General features: G+C 44.3%; 1 protein-coding gene and 1 long non-coding RNA gene across 5 annotated transcripts in view; both read left to right on the plus strand.

Annotated features, from left to right (window-relative positions):
- LOC140713153 (uncharacterized) overlaps positions 1-2,070 on the plus strand; it is an 80,919-nt gene extending 78,849 nt beyond the window's left edge. The window contains exon 4 of the long non-coding RNA XR_012095025.1: positions 114-2,070. This is a non-coding gene — a long non-coding RNA (uncharacterized lncRNA). The remainder of the gene's footprint in view (positions 1-113) is intronic.
- An 11,021-nt stretch (positions 2,071-13,091) lies between these two features.
- ARMC2 (armadillo repeat containing 2) overlaps positions 13,092-19,140 on the plus strand; it is a 128,707-nt gene continuing 122,658 nt past the window's right edge. For 3 of the 4 annotated variants that reach the window (XM_008007401.3, XM_038001044.2, XM_038001043.2), the window contains exon 1: positions 13,092-13,238. The gene's annotated coding sequence lies outside the window, so the exon portion shown is untranslated. The remainder of the gene's footprint in view (positions 13,239-19,140) is intronic. The other variant, XM_008007403.3, reaches the window with a different exon arrangement.

The following is a 19,140-nucleotide window of genomic DNA, read 5'->3' on the forward strand; positions in this document are numbered from 1 at the left end:
ATTTTGAATGCTGGGATAGGCTTTCTCACAGAAAGCCAGGGTCCTGAAAAGCAATGTTCTTTTTTGAACTGCATTTTGAAAAGGGAAATTAATTGTAATTCTTGCTTTTCCAGGCCGTGCCATCCCTGGGGGGGACAAACAAAAAGTAACAAAATAATTTTTGGCTTCAAGCACCCAACAATGGAAATGCCGAAACCCATGTCCTCTAAGTCCTTTTCTTCCCCTAGCAGAGGGCCCTCTGCCTACACGGTGCACCGTGGTGGCCATTTAATGTACTCCTGCTTGGTACCCACCTCTGCTCTGCCCCCTGGTGGCCACTGACACCATTGCTGCTGCCTCAGCACAGTTTGACCTTGCCGCTGCCAGGAGCCGCCTCTCCTCTCATCACTGTCCCCACTCTCCTGCCATGCCTCAGGGGACTGCTGAAGCTGTTATGGCAGAAGAGCAGTGGGCTTTGTTTCCTCAACACATCATAGCAACCACTGTCTAATAAGCTCACACCTTCAGGATCTTACCGCCCCTTTTCCTGAAAAGCTCCACTCCGGCAACCCTGGCCCTGCATCATCAAAGGACATTTAAGTGCCATAACATATTATTGCCTCAAAAAAGTTTCTCCCTCTTCAACAACTGGGACAACTGGATAACCACATGCAAGAGAATGATGTTTGGCCATTAACCACACCATACATAAGACTTAACTCAAAATGAATCAAAGACTTAAATGTAAAAGCTAAAACTCTTAGAAGAAAACAGGAGAAAATCTTCACGACCTTGGATTTGGCAATGGATTCTTAGATAAGACAGCAAAAGCACAAGCAACACGTGGAAAAAAGAGACACATTAGACTTCATCAAAATCAGAAACTCTTTTTGTGCATCAAAGGACCCTATCAAGAAAATAAAAAGAAAAACTACAGAATGGGAGAAAACGTTTACAAATCATATATGAAAGGATCTAATATCCAGAATATTTAAGAAGTCTATGACTCCCCAACAAAAAGACAACCCAATTTAAAAATGGCCACAGGACTTGAATTGATATTTTTCCAAGAAGATACGCAAATGACCAACACACACTTGAAAAGATGCCCAGAGCTGGACATGGTGGTATGTGCCTGTGGTCCCAGTTACTCAGGAGCTGAGGCAGGAGGATCACTTGAGCCCAGGAGTTCAAGCCTGGAGTGAGCTATGATCTCACCACTGCATTCCAGCCCAAGCAACATATGGAGACCTGGTCTCCAAAAAAAAAAAAAAAAAAAAAAAAAAAAAAAAAAAAAAATATATATATATATATATATATATACACACACACTCTCAATAGTCACTAGTGAAATGCAAACTGAAACCACATTGAAATAGTACTTAACACTCACTAGAAGGACTATAATTAAAAACACAGACAATAGCAAGTATTGGCTAGAACGGGGAGAAATTGGAATCTTCATACTTTGCTAATGGGAATGTAAAATGGTGCAGCAACTGTGGAAGACAGTTTGATGGTTCCTCAAAATTTTAAACAGAATTACTCTATGACCCAGTAACTCCACTCCTGGATGGAATAAAAACTTTGTCCACACAAAAACCTGTACGCAAATAGCAGCACTATTCATAATAGCTAAAAGGTGAAACAATCTGAATGCTCCATCAGCTGATAAATGGATAAACAAAATGTGGTCTATCTGTAGAAAAGAGCACTACTCAGCCCTAAAAAGACAAAGGGAGTACTGATACATGCTGTAACATGGATAAGCCTTGAAAACATTATACTAAATGAAAGAAGCCAGACATGAAAGGCCATGTATTATATGATTCCATTAATACAGAATGTTCAGAATAGGTAAATCCATACTGACAGAAAGCAGGTGAATGGTTGCCAGGGGCTGAGGGGAAGGAGAAATTGGAAGTGGTTGCTTAATGAGTCCTTTAGGGGTGATGAAAGTGTTTCGGAACTAAATAGGGATAGTGGTTTTACAGCATTGTGAATGTACTAAATGCCACAGAACTGTGTACTTTAAAGTGGTTAATTTCATGTTATGTTAATTCCATCTTAATAAAAATATGAAAAGTTTAAAATTTGTTAAAAGGTCTCCTCCAACACTGATGCGTATCCCCCAGAACAGAAACCTTCTGTGTCAGGTCTCCCAAGGCCCGAACATCAGTCCCAGGGGCCGTCTATCATTTTCTTTCAGAAATCTCACTGGGGCCTCACGTAAATGGAACTGGGAAGGGGGAGGCAAAAAATGTCCCTTGGGCCACCTAGGTCTTACTATATAATGAAAGAAATGATTTCCAAATATGCCAAGACTGGAGAGCTTGTGTAACCAAGAAAACCCGTAAGGATGAAGGAGCAGAACAGAAAGTCAGTGGTTTGGGGTTGGTTACATTTGTGGTTAAGGAAGGGCAGGGAGAGGGGAGGAGAGGACTGTGGGAGGCGAGAAAAAAGAAGAAACAGAGAAACAGAAAAAGGAGACAGGAAGGCAGGAAGTAAGGAGGAAAAGAGAGAGAAAAGGAGGAGGCAAGAGAAGAGAACTCAAGATCCCTTTTCAAACTTTGAGACCCTGACAACTTTGCCTGTGGCATCTGTCCTGCTGTGAGGGAGGACTCCAAACTCAGTTTCATTTCCCCCCAGTGCAAGTGCATCTAAGTCCCTATTCTGTGGTTAAAGCTTGAAAAAAATGCAGAAACCCACATGTTGCATTTTATTACAGCATTAATGCCAGTAGAAGATAATGAGTGATGCCAGCGCCTTTTCTGTCTACAACCTGGACTAGGAGTATGACCAGCCCCAGAGAGGAGAGGTGCCTTTTACCTGTGTACTTACAGAGGCTGCCCTCTTTGGTGCTGAGGGTGGGTTGTGTCCTCCCAGTGCCAGGGTATCACTCCCTTGCAAGCCTTTCTTGGCTAAACTGATTTCCTCACCCCCTCCCCGCTTCCTTCCTGCACCCCTTGTCTTCACTTTCTTCTCTCAATATCTCTTGGTACCACATAGATCCACTTATTTCACAGACCCAGAAACTGGGGCCACGAGCTCCCATGATTTCTGCCCCCATCACAAGTGGTTAGGAGCAGCAGCTGCCGTGTGAGCATTCATGTGAGTGGCCGTGTGAGACTTCACCAGACTCCGGGTCCTTAGCCGGGAGCTCCTTCCCAATCATTCACACCTGGCCTTGCTGCCTTTACATCTGGGAGGCTGGTGACCCCTGCAGGTGCCTGCAAAAGGAAGGAGTTTGTTGGTGCCAGAGGAAGAAATGGAGAGACCAGAAGCGAGGGGGCTAGCAGAGGTCTGTCCCTTCGCCAGGCCTGAGTGAGGGAGGTGTGGGAGGGAGTCTGAGGGCGTTTGTGACCGGCCATGTGAGAGTCTGGGTGGACCCAGTGCAGCTGTGCCCAGAGACAAGGGAGGCACGGATCTGGAGAGCCCACCCTGCCACTCCCACCTCAGAGTGTCCTAGGGGAAGGACAGCAGAGCCACGCCCTCCCCAAGAAAAGGCACTTGGAGCCACGGCAGTGAGGGGCCCTTGAGAAGGCGGGAATGGGAGGGAGAAGTCGGTTTGTTCTTGTGCACAGGTGAGGTGGCACCACCACAGGCACTCCCAGAAATGACTGGCAGCCTGGGGAGGTGGAGGCGAGAGGGGTCTGGGGAGGTGACTGGCGGTGGAACTGCATCCTGGCACGTAAGCATTACACTGGAGGACACTCTCACCCTGCATAGCATATCCTCAAGTTCACGTTCATTTGGTTGCTTATTCTACAGAACATCCATATGTTCCAGCTGGCATTCTTATGTGGAGGGCACCCAAAGGTGTGCAAGACGGACAAGATCTCTGCTCTCTGGGTGCTCGCCTGCATACAGTTTAGCATCTCCATTCTTTTTTGGAGTTCCCCACTCCACAACCTAGCTGGACAAGAAGTGTAATACACAGTGGAAAAAAACCACACCAATAACCGAAAAAGAGACAGTTTGGGGTAGCTTTGAAAACTTCCTGCAGAGGCATCATTAATCTTTTTTCTTGGTAAGGTTCTTGAAAGCAAGGCCTGTATCTCTGCAAAGGACCTCCTTTACGAAGTGCTTGGCGGACATGAAATGATGCTGTTCCATTTCGGATGCGCTTTCCTCATTGCAGACATGACCTCAGGGTGGCTCCTGGCGGGAGACCCACAGGGGGCTCTGTCTGAAGCTGCTCGAGGAAACCAGCTGGTACAAGACTCTATCACAATTTTTTTTAGTGCACAGCCGGATTGGGTGCAAGGCTGCAGTGGGAGGTGGCGCATCACGTGGTGGGAAAGTGGTGGGGGTTGTGTGTGGGACCTTGCCGCCTAATTAGAGGGCTGGGGAAGGTAGGATCAGTGGAGGGCATGAGCAGCGGCAGACAATAGACAGAGCCCAGCAGGGTCCTAGCAGAGCCAGGGCTCTCCACTCCCGATAGAAAATGAGCTGCTGTGGATACTGCCAGGGAGGCCAAGAACGCCTGCCTTTGAGTTTGAGCTCTCAAAATAAAAATGAAAACAGAAACATTTGTTGCTTTCCATATCCTAATAAGAATAGTGATTGACACACCACCCTTCATTTTAACACTCTCTGGGTGTGAATGAAAAACACAAACAAACAAACAAAAAAACCAGAAAGAATAATTTCACTGAATGACTTTCAGCGCTGAAATTCACTTTTCCTGGGCAGTTAAGCCAAGCTATTGGTTTTCAAGTTTCAGAGGGAAATTGTTTTATCCACACTGCATTATGGAATAATCATCTTATTTATTTCCAGAATGGTATTTCCTCTGCATTTTAACTTTTCACCTATAAGCCTTACAGAGATGAAATAGTAAGCAAGAGAGTGAAGAGGTTTATTTTAAACTTTTTATTTTGAGATAATTGCAGAGGCATGTGCAGTTGTAAGAAATAATATAGCGAAATTCTAAGATGTCCTATGTACCATTTGCCCAGTTTCTCCAATGGTAACATCTTGCCAAATTATAGTGCAATATCATAGTCAGGATATTGATTGACAGAATCCATCACCATATTCAAATTTCCCTTGTTTGATATGTGTTGTGGTGTATACGGGTGTGTGTGTGTTTAGTTGTACGAAACATGAAGCATTTTGTGCTCTGATGAGGAAAAGTGCCTTCCAAGTACACAATGATTATCATGACGTTTTGTTTGCGGCTATTACTTCTGCATTCTTTTGTTTGTTTGGTTGGTTTGGTTTTGAGACAGAGTCTGGCTCTGTTGCCCAGGCTGGAGTGCAGTGGCGAAATCTTGGCTCACTGCAAGCTCCGCCTCCCAGGTTCACGCCATTCTCCTGCCTCAGCCTCCCAGGTAGCTGGGACTACAGGCACCCGCCATCACGCCCAGCTAAGTTTTTGTATTTTTATTAGGGATGGGGTTTTACCGTGTTAGCCAGGATGGTCTCGATCTCCTGACCTCATGATCCACCCTCCTCGGCCTCCCAAAGTGCTGGGATTATAGGCATGAGCCACCGCGCCCGGCCTACTTCTGCATTCTTGGTAGATAATTTTGTAGATCCTATTTATGTAATACCTTCTATCTAATAACATAAAGACTCATATGACTATTCTTACGTCAATGAAGATATGTACTTAACATCTTTAGATTTTAAAGATCTTGCTATTAGAAGCCTGGATACATTCAGCTAGATTTGGAGCCTGCTAGGATTCCTTGAATATTTAAACCTGAAGCTGGACTCCACATTTCTTTGAATGATCACAGTTAAATCAAACTTTCCTTTTCTCTATTTAAATTGTCCTTCTTGTCATATTGCCAAAATAATATATTCTTGGGCTAGTAACTTAATAGCACATAAGTACATCATTGTTATTTTATTGTTGTTGTTTTTAACTGAATTTGAGAGCACTAAGGAGAGAAAAAAATAAGTGTCCTGGGGGATCTCCTTTCAGCCCATGGGTCCCCAGACTGCCTAGGGGGTTCCTTTTAAGGGAAACTCACTGCTGTCATCACCCAAGAGAACCAGGGGGCATGTCTCTCCCGGAGCCGCAATCCCTGGGGGTCACTGCCTTCTCTGTGGGGTGGCGCATACAGGTCATTCTGTACACAGGTGTCATTAGCACAGCACAAGGGGCTTGAGGTACCAACTACTGACAGTTCAGGCTTTCTCTCCTTCTGTCCCCTCTCTGTCAGTGCCTCATCTGGCCTCTTGGGACCTCTGACCTCCCCGACTTTCTCCAGGACAGTAACCAGCCAGGCCACTTCTTGGACCTCATCATCTGGCTCTCCCGTCTGAGCCACCTCCAAAATCTCTAACCCTCAGCCCCCTGACTACAACCTCCTCCCATGGAATCCCATAGCTCAGCAGTATCTTAAGGGTCATTGGGTTCAACTTCCACATCTCAAAGAAAAGCCATCTGTAGTTATTAAGTGATATGACCACAGGCAAACAGCTGAGGGTGTTGCCTGTATGACCTGGGTAAGAGAAGAAACAAAACCTCAATTTCTATGCATGTAGAATGAGGGTAATAGTAGTACTTTAGGGTTGGAAGAGGAACTGATTTAAAGTGAGCAAAGCACTTTAGTGAGAGGCAGCATTTGAATTAATAAGATCTCCTGACTTTCCTTCCTCAAACTGCCTCATCTGCTCTGTTCCCGTCAGTGACCTCAGTCCTCCAGCCTCTCCCTAACCCTGCAGACCATTCCTCCTTCCCTCTTTACTTCCCCATCCAGCCTGTGCCTGTCGCCTGCCCCTTCAGACTTTGTTCTCTGGCCATCCCCAGCCCTGGTCATCCCCATAAACACAATTTCGGCTCCTCCTCCTGGGCCATGGGGCATTGCTACATAAAGCCATAAAAGGTGGGTGCTGACTGGATCCACCATGACTTGACCAGTTGATCTTTCTCTCTCCCGTGGACTACTTCAAGGTGAATTCCTCTTTGCAGTCCTTTCCGATGGGTGCCCAGTGCTGAGTAGACGTGTTTGCTGAGTATCCCATGGCAGGGACCATTCAAAGCCAAGGCACAGAGGTGGTGAGATACAGCGGGTGATCAGGGAATGGCAGCAGTCTGGTTTGGCTAAGCGTGCAGTGTCTATAGTAACATGGCCTCCTAAGTCCAATGTGATGATTAATACTGAGCATCAACTTGACTGGATTGAAGGATGCCAAGTATTGATCCTGGGTGTGTCTGCCAGGGTGTTGCCAAAGGAGATTAATGTTTGAGTCAGTGGGCTGGGACAGGCAGACCCACCATTAATCTGGGTGGGCACAATCTAATCAGCTGCCAGCATGGCTAGAATATAAACAGGCAGAAAAACGTGAAAAGGAGAGACTGGCCTAGCCTCCCAGCCTACATCTTTCTCCCGTGTTGGATGCTTCCTGCCCTTGAACATTAGACTCCCAAGTTCTTCAGTTTTGGAACTCGGACTGACTGTCCTTGCTCCTCAGCCTGCAAGACGGCCTATTGTGGGACCTTGTGATCATGTGAGTTAACACTTAATAAACTCACCTTTATATATATATTCCATTAGTTCTGTCCCTCTAGGGAACCCTAATACACATACACCCAACAAGCTGGACTTGAGTCCTAGATCCACCACTTTTACCACCTGTATGACCCAGGTAAGCGAAGAAGCAAAACCTCAATTTCTATTCATGTAGAATGAGGATAATAGTCATACTTTAGGGTTGGAAGGGAACTGATTTAAAGTGAGCAAAGCACTTAGCACAGAGCCTATGACATCTAACCCCCAAATAAGTCCTAGTTCTTAGAATAACAGAACTACAGGCTGTCATGCAGATCACGGAGGATCTGAGACTTGACTTGGTGGTCAGTGGGCAGACATTGAGAGCTCCTGGGCAGAGGGGTTGGGAAGGCATGTCCAGAACTGTGGTTGATGACACTCACTTTGGTTGCTGAGTGTAGCGTGAACAACACTCTTGGAGCAGGAAGGAAGTGGAGTGGGGTCAGAGGGGCCAGTTGGAGACTAGATGCAAAAAGTGCCCAAGATGGCCTGGTGACGGCGGGGGTTGGTGGGGTGGACATGAGGTGGTACACATCTTGGAGAGCACCATCAGTCTGTGACATGGGGTTTTTCATCTCTGGGTCAGGCATCAATTAGGCTGTTCTCCATCCCTTCTGTTCTGAAGGCCAGGGATTCTTTAGGCAGCTCTGCCTCCTGCTGGGTTGTGGCTAAGGTTCTCAGGCAGGGGAGCTCTGGCTTCACCAGGGCTGAGGTTCTCCAGGCTGGCTGTGCACACCACAGTCACCTCCGCAGCTCTAAACAGCTGGCTCCACTCCCATACTCCCACCCACCCGAGGCACTGAATCAGTTCATCTGAGTGGTACTGGGTGGAGATGGTGCTGAAGCTCTCCAGGTGACTCCACTGTGCAGCCAGGATGGAGCCGCAGTGAGACCAGGGACCAGGCCTCAACTGAGAGTTAGCACCAAGATAGAGCACCCTGCCTTGTGTTACACCTCCAGCTGTCTCCAGGTGGGACAAGCAACTGCCACAATCTCTCGATTCTCAGGACAACTCTCTATTAGAGAATCGAGAGATTGTGACAGTTGCCCATTTGGACTGGGGAGACCTGTCACCAGGCCACTGTGGCGGTCTTTCAGATCTATCCAACAGCCACTACCCCTCCTTCCTGCTGAACAAAGCTCCAGTTTGCTTCAGGTTGTGGCAGCAAAGTGGGCTCCTCCCCGCCAAACCCAAAGGATGAACCTTGATGGATTGAAATCAACCACAGTAATGGTAGCCCCATCCATCTCTGCCAGGGCCTGGTGTGTGGCCATGTGACACAGCCTGGCCAATGAGATGTAAGGACAAGGTGACCAAGAGGCTTCTGGGAAATATTTTCCTTCTCAGTGTAGAGATACACATAGAGAGGGCCCTTCCCCTTTCCCAGCTCAGTGTGGCCACCACCGTCTTGTGACCATGTGGGGAGACTTGACTGATCCTCCTTGGTCCCTGAGCTGTAGGGCCAATCCTGAAGCAGCCCAGTTCCAGTGACTGTTAAACAAAACAATAAATGTCCTTGGCGTGTAAGCTACTTTTGGTGGAATATTCTGTTATTCGCAGGCAAAAACTTCCAAAAGATACAGGCATGCTCACTAAGTAATGTCTCATAAGTGAGTTGTACAAAGAATATTGGGTTTCTGATTGTTTTAGTTGGTCTGTTTTAACATCCAAGAGTTGTTCAGGATGAAGTAATTCATAGTTACAATCCTACTGACACTGACACACTCCCTGAAAAGAGAACCTCCTCCCTTCCAGTGAAATGCAGGGTCCTTAGAGACTCTGTAATCCACTGGTAATTAAATGGACCCTTATTAATTAGCATTCCTGTCAACAGCTTGGCAGCTTGGTGGAGCATGTGGCCTGGGGTGGCAGGGGTGATATGGGATAGTGTACTTAAAGGTAAAGTAATACTTAGGTGCACAGGTCACAGCTGAGCCCCAATAAAGACAGGATTTACATAGACATTTTAGCTGATAAGTTTTAGGACAATTCCACAGTCTCATGTCTATCCAGTTCCATGAAGTTAGTTAATTTTCATTGAATTATAAATTTCCAGCAAGTTGCATTTTAATGTATTTGTGCCTTTAAATTTGTATACAAAGATTGCATAGGCTGTCAATTTGATGAACTCCTCACACTATATTGTGTGATACATATAATTAAAGCACCAAGATTCTATACTGACAAAAGCAGAAAGTGTCTTGAAGTGAATATTAGAATTCTAAATTGGCAATTTTCATTCCATGCCAGAAGTATTTTTTTCCCCCTGTGAGTCACAGCTCAGTTGTAGTCATAAAAATCGGGGGGGGGGGGGGGGAGAGGGCAGTGGGGGGAATTGTGAACATTAAAGAAGTATTTATTTAACATGTATCTTTTCAAAAATATATCTAACAGATAAATTAGGATGAGCTATAGATATCAAATAAGAGGTGTATGTGATAGAAACTATGATACAAACTGTAAAATCTACTAGTAGAGTCTGGATGAAAAGCATCTATGAGTTCATCATTCTGTTGCAATTTTTGCATCTGAGACTGCATAAAACCGTATCATTACCCAATCTCCTGCCTATATAATTCTTGCTTTAATTCAAAATCCAGAAATTCAGAAGGCATTTTCAAGTGAATGTAAAGATTCTTAAGTTCCTCTTGATCCCTATAGCCCCATGCAGCAAATACTCTGGGATAAGTGAGAGGAGGAAATAAAGAGCATAGCTTGACAGCTTCAGTAACCTCCAAAGTACCTTTCCATGCTGGGGACAAAATGCATGTATAATAGCAGCATGGTGTACTGAACTTGGGCATCAAGAACGCCAGATCTCAGGTCCTTTTACTAGCTGTGTGCCTGTGGGCCGACCAGTTCACCACCCTGAACCTCAGTTTCCTCCCATCTCAAATTGAGATACCTACTTTCCAGGCTTCTTATAAACTCCAAATTAGACAAAAGAAATGAAGTGTCCCAAATAAAAGCAATTTGGAAACTATAAAGTGCTTTATAAATGTCAGATACTTATAATACTTTGTCTTCCTCTTTAATCTCTCTAAAGTATATGAAACATGTCAACAGTTTTGTTTCTAAAGCAATGCCACATACAAAACCGATGTAAAATTCTGTAAAATAGCCATCAGGTAACAGTGGAGAAACAGCCAGGTCCGTATAATACGCCACTGCTGTGACAGCCGAAGTATTTTCTCATATAGTGTCCTGCAGTGAGGTAAGTTGGGGAGCTTCATTGCTTCAAATAACTGCTTCCTCTAATTCTACCCATGTCATTCTTTTCAATGGTTCTAATTTGCCCAGCAGATATTTCCTGGCCAGCTGAGTTGGGTAGCATCAGGTTCCAGTAGCTTGCTTACGGTCTATTTTAGACCAAGATCCTAAGGTGTGAGACCACAGCTAGTAATTGGCTGCACCAGAGGTTTTTAGGCTGATGTTTCCACTGAGATGGTAATTATGTAATCATCAGTTCCAAGTGAGGTGAGGCAGAGTCTCCGTAGGGCAGGTGACAAAGAAACCTAAGACCCCCTCAACCCCTCACCCAGGCTGCAGCTAAAAATAAGGGGTCAGAGAGTGGAAAGGGAAGATGTGTGGGGAAACTTCCTTGGAGAAAGGAGTGTGGGGTGCTATGCCCTTCATCTCAAGCCAGCGAGAGGGGCTTCCCCAGGGGCCTGGGACTGCCAGAGACTGTAGTTACGTGGCCTGGAGAACTGGAGCCTGACTCACTCTTGGGTAAGCTAAAGCTCCCGCCTATGGCAGCCTGGAAGGGGCTGCACCCAGACAGGCCTGAGCTCTCAGAATCACTAGGGTAACAGATGTGTGGGTTTTCCCTTGGGACCTCTCTAAAGGGACACTGAAAGCTGGAATAAACCCTGTGTTTTTAGGATTTTCAGGAGCCCCCAGGAGGGAGGTCCCCATCAGTGGGAGACTCCAAAGGATCAGGAAAGACCTACAGGAGCTGCTTTAACCACAGGCCAGCACGGCAAGCTTGAAGCTGCTCAACTACAGGAAGAAATGCTCCATCTCCTTCCTTCACCTCCTTCTCCTCACTGCCGGTTTGATCCAAGCTGGGTCTTAAACAACCTCTAGTGAATAGGGGGGCGGGTTGGGATGGGGGGCAAGCCTAAGCCTAGTGCACCCCTTCAGGGAAGGCCAGCTAGAGAGCTTAAACCGGGGGCTGGAATGGGGGAGGAAGACTTACTTTCTGTGAATTTTGATGCATTTGTTTAAAACTTGCACCCAACATTATAGTTTTGAAATGAAGCTGTGGTTGAGATTTAGTTATGACAGGACTATCAGTTATCTAAGAATGAGCAGAAAAATCCAGGGCTTTACCCCCAAATTTCTTCCCATCCAGGGACAGGAGAAGATAACCAGCACTGAATAAATTTTAAAATGAGAGCGAGAGACCAAAATAAAGTGGCATTGTATGATGTCTCACAAGTTGTGAATTCAAAACACATAGTTTTATTTAAAACGGGCAGTGGTCCATTTCACAATGGAGTCCATTGACCAGTAAATGGGAATTGTTGATATGTCATGTTGAGTCACTGGAAAATACTTTAATCCTGAAGAACACAAAATATTTTGTTTCGGGTCCTAAAATTATCCAATCAATGAATAGGTACTTATTTTCTATTATGTTTGAAATCCTCCTGAGTATTTTGAAGAATATTTACATGCCTTTAGTTCAGGTTAGTATCATTTCCCACCTGGAACGATGCCTTACACATGGTATGTGCTCAAAAATATTTGCAATTTAGTTATTCTTTACAAGATGCTTAGCACCAAAGGAAGTGGCATTTTTCCAATGTTGATGACAAATAGCACTTCAGCTGGAAAATCCCCATATTTATAAAACGTGGTGCAAACCTGAATGGAGAGTGCTTATGATCTCACTTGTATTTAACACCGTAAAGTGCTGCTAAATGGTCTAATAGGAGAGAAGGGAATTTAAACTAGAAACACATAAATGGAGTGCTTTTTGCCGTTCAACTGTGATCACGAACAAAAAACGATTGGCCACGGGGGACCTAGACTGGAATCTCCTTCTCCTGATCACTACACCTCAGGCCCCCAGTTTCTCTCCTGTGGATGGGGACGCCAGACTGCCTCCTCAGATTCAGAAGGTACGATTACGTGCATACTCTGCGAACTCTGAAGTGCTCTACAAATGCAAGGGCTTAATAACAGCCAACAGTTTAATATTCGTTGATTGCCACGTGCATAGCTCTTTACATCTATTTTCTCATGCAACCTTCATAACAGCCCAAGACCTCCATAGGTACTATTAATAATATTTCCTGCTACTTGACATCGGAGGAAACAGAGGCTCAGCAAGTGGCTCCAGGTTATACAGAGCCCTAACCTGAGCCAGTAAATCCTTCTTACCCGCAAGCATTAAGCTTCCGGACTGCCTGTTGTTATTTAACAGATGCGCTGGGATCCGATAGGGGAGCAACAAATGTGGCTCGGCAAATTGCTAATTTAAAAGCGGACACCTGCCCATGACGCCGGCTCTGTTCTGACCTCCTGGCCTCCAGCCCTCTCCAGGCTCCTCCCACCCGCTCCGGCCGTCGCCACGCCTCGGAGCTTCTACGCATGCGTTGGCGGGACCCGCGCAGGCCCAGTGGCCGAACGGCGACCTGGGGCTACCCCGCCAGCTCCAGCGCCGCTTCCTTGGTCACTGCCCGGGGAGAGCCGGAGGATGAGCTGAACCTCGCAGCCGCTGCTATCTCCAGCGCTCATCACAGGTGCTTTGGGTCAGGCCGAAAGCCTCCTTCCCTGCGCCCTCGCCAAGCTCATTCCCCGGCCGGCTCCGCCCGCCCTGCAGCGGCCTGGCCCCGCAGTCTGGCGGCCCGGGCGGCGGCGGGAGGTAGTTTGTGTACGGTTACCGTGGAGACGCTGGCGGCAGGGCAAAGTGGGAGGGCGGCCGGGCTGGGTGAGGATGCTGCTGCGCCCTGCCCTGGCTGGGACCGTGGAAGAGCGGGCACTGCCGTGGGTAGGGGACCCGCTGTCTGCGCGGGAGGTGAGGTCTCCCCTGCGGCTCACCGGGGACCCCTCCTGCGGTCGTCTGCCTATGTGTCCTCGGATAGGGTAGAGAGGCGATGAGTGCCCTGTGCATGTTGTCAGGGGTCCGGGGCGGTTGTCTTTATTTATGTACTGTCGCACTTAGCCAAGTGCGTGGTGGTTAATAGAAGCCCAGTAATATTTGTTGAATGAGAGTGGTAGACTAAGGGGCTTTGTCTAGGCAGGCGGTGACCAGGCCAGAGTCATACAGTTTATATCTGGGCACTTTCAGGCAACAGGGCCTCAATAAATAAAAATGTATGTGTAACAATATTTAACATACGTTAAAATCATGGAGCGTATACATAATGCCTTTTGTGATCCATTCCCACAAGTAACACAACAGATCTTACGTCCCACCCTGATTTATAATTATTATACTTTAACTTGGTTGAAAAGCAAGCACCATTTATTATTTTTATCCTGGTTTCTTAATCTATGGGATTCTGGTTAGTTGTTGATATTAATTTGGCATCGCTGATATTCAATAAAATGCTTAATAAAAATTATCTGTTTTCATAAAGGCAAGCACCACCACCCGCCGTTTAAAAGGAGAAATACCTAATGTAAATGAGTTGATGGGTGCAGCAAACCAACATGGCACATGTATACCTATGTATCAAACCTGTACGTTGTGCCCATGTACTGTAGAACTTAAAGTATAATAATAATAATAAACTTTATGTATAGAAACACTGAACAAACATCATTCTCTCTTTTGCAGTTTCTTTTTTAAAATGCAGTTTTTCATTCGTAGAAATGAGTTTGCTGTATCCTTTTATCATGTAGCACTTGGGCAATAATTGTTAACATCTGTTAACATTGTTAACATTTTAAGGGCCATATTAAAAAATGTTAACATTGGCCGGGCGCGGTGGCTCAAGCCTGTAATCCCAGCACTTTGGGAGGCCGAGACTGGCGGATCATGAGGTCAGGAGATCGAGACCATCCTGGCTAACACGGCGAAACCCCGTCTCTACTAAAAAAAATACAAAAAGCTAGCCGGGCGAGGTGGCGGGCGCCTGTAGTCCCAGCTACTCGGGAGGCTGAGGCAGGAGAATGGCGTAAACCCGGGAGGCGGAGCTTGCAGTGAGCTGAGATCCAGCCACTGCACTCCAGCCTGGGCGACAGAGCGAGACTCCATCTCAAAAAAAAAAAAAAAAAGTTAACATTTTTTAAGCACCGTGCTAACGCACTTTACATGTATTATATAATTTAATTCTTCAAACAATCCTATGAGGCAATTATTACCATGCACCTTTTACAGATGAGAAAACTGATGCTTAGAGATATTAGAGGCATTGCCCAAGGTCACATGGCTGTGAATTGTCAGCATTTAAACCCTTACTCCAGCATCTAAGCACTTAACCACTGCCTCTTTGGATGCTCATATTAATACAAAAATGATTCAGAGTTACGGAAGGGTCCTGAGTGTTTGATTTGCAGGGAAGACTATGAAACTGGCCTGCTTTTCCCCTGTTGCAGACATCCTGGTAGCGCAGTGTTGCATTTAGCAAGAAGGCTCTGGTTCAGTGGCTATTAGCAGCAACAGTAAAGACAGGTCTTTATAATTAGTTATAAACTTCTATAAATTATGACTCTGAACTTTCCCCCAGACCAATAAGAAATATCTTGTTGAAAAAAAAGTTCTTCACTTTCAAATTTCCTATTGCTGGAAATTTCACCCTCTAGAGGTCCTGTGGATACGACAGACTCAGGATAGTGTGATGCAAGACAGAACTCAACCTCTTTCTTCTTTCCTCTTGAAGTCTGCTTCTCCTGTTTCTTTTAAAAGGCTCCTTGCCCTCTGGCTCCCCTAGATTTGCATACCCGGTGTTGTTTCTGGCCTCTTCCTGGAATCATGGATGCCAAATCCTGTTAATTCTGTTCTCAGTTTTTAATTCTGTTCTCAGTGCACCTCACTTGTTATCGTCTCTCCTCTAACCTCTGCTTCACCTTGACTCCTGTATCTCAGGCTTTCCATACTTCACTGATTCATCACAACATTGAGTCCTACTCTGTGCCAGGCAACTTGAAATAAAGGCAAGTCAGGGAAAGGAGGCTAAATCTGAACTCATCTGACCACATAACTTCAAGACAGATTTGAAATAAGGTCCAGATTTCATAATTCACTGTAACAAATATCTCCAGTTAGAGAAACTATGCAGCCTTCATCCGAAAATGTCTTAGCTCAAGTCTATATTTAAAAAATGGAGTCTAGTGATTATGTAAGTGTTGACCTTCAGCTGTGCCTCATGTGGAGGGTTGGGGCGGAGAGTCTCGGGCCAATACCACATGCACAGGCAATTCTAACACAGTGGGAGGGTGGAGTGGCAGAGACCAGCTGGGGGCCTTTGTGGAGTCTGGAGGAGGGGCCCTTAACTCAGGCTAGCAGGGTGGGAGAGGCATGTTCAGGAAAGCTTCCTTGAGGAAATGACCTTTGAGAGTTAGCTGGGTGATCACATAAAAACTATCTGATTTCACTACTTCTGATCTTTGCCCTCCTTTCCTTCCTGCCCATCCCTGCCAGATCACATCATCCCTCAAAATGTTGTTATTTGATCTGCTCATCAACTTTTACATTCTCACCATTTAATTTAATTGGTTCAGCCCCAATCACCATTTTCAGAGTTCCCCTTGTCCACACACACCCTGTATGTCTTGATTCTTTGCATTGGCTCACTTGCTGACTTTGTTGGAACTTCCTTCTCTACTCCAGCTCCAGTGCCAGCCACTGCCACTTGCTCAAATTCAGCCCTTTTTTCACAACCTAGCTCAAGCAACACCTCTTCCAGGAAGTCTACCTGATGTCTTCCCCCAATCAGAAATCTCTTCTTCCTTTGTGATCACATAAATAATTTGTCTCTTTTTTTTTTTTTTTTTTTTTATTGCTGCCATCAGTTTCTACCTTGTATTTAAATCATTTGAGTATAAGCAGGGTAAATACTCAGCTGGTACGTACCAAGAAGGCTGTTCCTGTTGGGAAAATATTGGGGTCTCTATGTGAGTGGGTTAATAGTTGCAGCCCCAATGCCTTTAAGTGCCCCACCTCCTACCACCCCATCTAGTGGGTAGGAGTTTGAATATTATCTGTGGGCATGTATCATAGCTTTTTTTCTATTGCTTAAGACCCTGTCCAGTCCATAGATTACATGGTGGCTCACACCTGTAATCCCAGCACTTCAAGAAGCCAAGGAGAATAGCTTGAGCCCAGAAGTTTGAGACCAGCCTGGAGAACACAGTGAGACCTCATCTCTAGTTATTTTTTTAAAAAGACTCTGTCCACCTTGCAAAATTGTTGTGGGGTTAATTGAGATAATGCAGTCAAGAGTACTTAGCACAGTGCTTAGTGTTAAAGTAAATGTTTATCTCACATTAGTGGTGCTTGCTTGAGAGTGAAGATGGTTTTGTGTTCCTCTTAGGAAACAGTTAATCAGTACTACTGGCTGAATGGATTTGCTCGACTTGGCAGAAAAATTTTGTAAAGTTAGAATTTCTGTAGGATTATTGTGTTATGGTTCAGGTATATTTTATAAGCTTTCAGGTCCTGAGTGATTAATTTTTCAAGTTGGCAAAAACCATCTATAATAATTTGTAGTTTAACAAATATCAATTTAAAAGTTCTCTGCCCAAAGCCCCACTTCTAATTCTTCTAAGTCAGTTCACATGTATTATTAAATATTTCCATGATTGATTTAGTGAATATTAACATATGATCATAACATATTGTGCAGATTTTACATTATTGTACAAGTTTCTCACAATATAATTGTTAAAGTGAGATTTGGTGGAAAAAGAGAAGAAGAAGGATAGAGAAAGTTGTGTTAGAATTTTTGGTAAAAATTATAGACAAAAATATTTTTAGCCCTGTAACTACATTGTTTCTGTCAGTATAGTATTTGGTCAGTCTAAATTCCTGTATGCCCTTGGGTAATTCACAGAAAGAATTTGACCTGAGTAAATGTTCCTGCTTCATCACTCTCTGAAAGAGTATAGTTTTTAATACAAACTCAAAGATAGCCAGAGAGAATCTTAGGTCAGGAGTGAGAGTCCGTTATTACTCCCCACAGAACTTTCTCTAATCTTTATTAGATTTGCCAGATTACTTTTGGACATTGTTAGACTAATTAGTGCCATGTGAGGCCAAAGGGGTGGCAAACCTGATTTAGGCTCTGGAAGAAGCCTGTTGATTGTGCAGAAACCTCTTCTCACTTAGTGGCACAATTTCTTACTGCAGTAGGTCTTTTAGAAACAGACCAACAAACCTGTCATGGCCGCTTAAGTTAGATGTTATGGGACTGAATTTGTATTATGCATCCAAAAATAATATACATATATGTAGATATAAAAAATTGTGTATATATTTTAAATAATTATCATTGAATATTTTAAAGTGAAAGCCAATCATTTCAAAAGTATTAGAAATAAAATGTACTAGGCCCCTCATCGTTTTTGATAGTTATATTAATGAACATAATTGTAGGGACTGTGCTTAAATTCAAAATCCTGTATCAAAAATTCCTAAAATAGCATTGCTTATCAAGTAATTTTTTTACTATTTTAACTCAACACCTGGCATTTCCATATGAAAAGTATGACATATCGTTTATAGTTTTCATCAGAAACTCTTGGGTTGGGGCCTGTGTAGAGCTAAACAAATGTTCTTGTTGTCTGTTGTTATGTAACAATGTTTAGAATCATAATATAGTAAATCTTTTTTGTCTAAGGAATCACCTGTTAATTCTACTTATAGAAATGGAATCTTTTTAGTTTCCTGGGGAATATGTCACAAAGCAGTTTTCTGTTTTGCAGAAGTTATTCTAAAATTGGGCAACTGAAATAGGTGGAAAATCCATGTAGACCTCTCTCTCTCTAGAGATATGGCATTTTGTGGGGTTCGAGTTTTTTTTTTTAAGAAACACCTAATGCCACGTACTCATTAGAATTACGTTTTAAAAATCTGTCCTATTTTAAAGTTCAGATTTATCTCCATGGAACACACCAACGTTTGAGAAGGATCTGCATTCTCATGGCCCTTGTAATGACTTTAACTCTTTCAGAAAGGGGTGTTGGGAAAGGATCAGTTGGTATTGATATTTGGTATTTATTTACTTAGGTCACTACCTCAAATTATAGGTGAGTTGGATCAATTCGTTCAGTTGTATCATGGACAAATGTGGGGCTGAACCATTCTCTGAGGTTTGTTGCAAAATCAAGTGTCCTTTAGAAATACAACATTTCTGTCTAAAATTTAACCTTATAGTATCACATAGTGTGGAGGGCAGTGGGGAAGAAAAGGAAACTGTAAACATTTTAACAGAACCCTCAGTGTTTTTTGTAGGCTGAAGACCATGAGATGATTCGCTCTTCCTATTCTGTCTTCTTTCATGGTTAGTCTTTCTCTCTGGGTTTAGCTTTCATCCTGGGTTTCTTCCCTGCGCATCTTTTTCCTCAGTTGTACATTTTTGAGGAAATTTTCCTCTCTACATTTTTGAGAGTTGTTCTCAGATCCTAACCTTCTAACTGCTTGGTGGATTTTTAATTAAAAATGCATTCAAATTTTTAAAGCTTAATATAGAGGAATGG

Source organism: Chlorocebus sabaeus, chromosome 13, assembly GCF_047675955.1.
Source record: "Chlorocebus sabaeus isolate Y175 chromosome 13, mChlSab1.0.hap1, whole genome shotgun sequence".
Taxonomy (NCBI): Eukaryota; Metazoa; Chordata; class Mammalia; order Primates; family Cercopithecidae; genus Chlorocebus; species Chlorocebus sabaeus.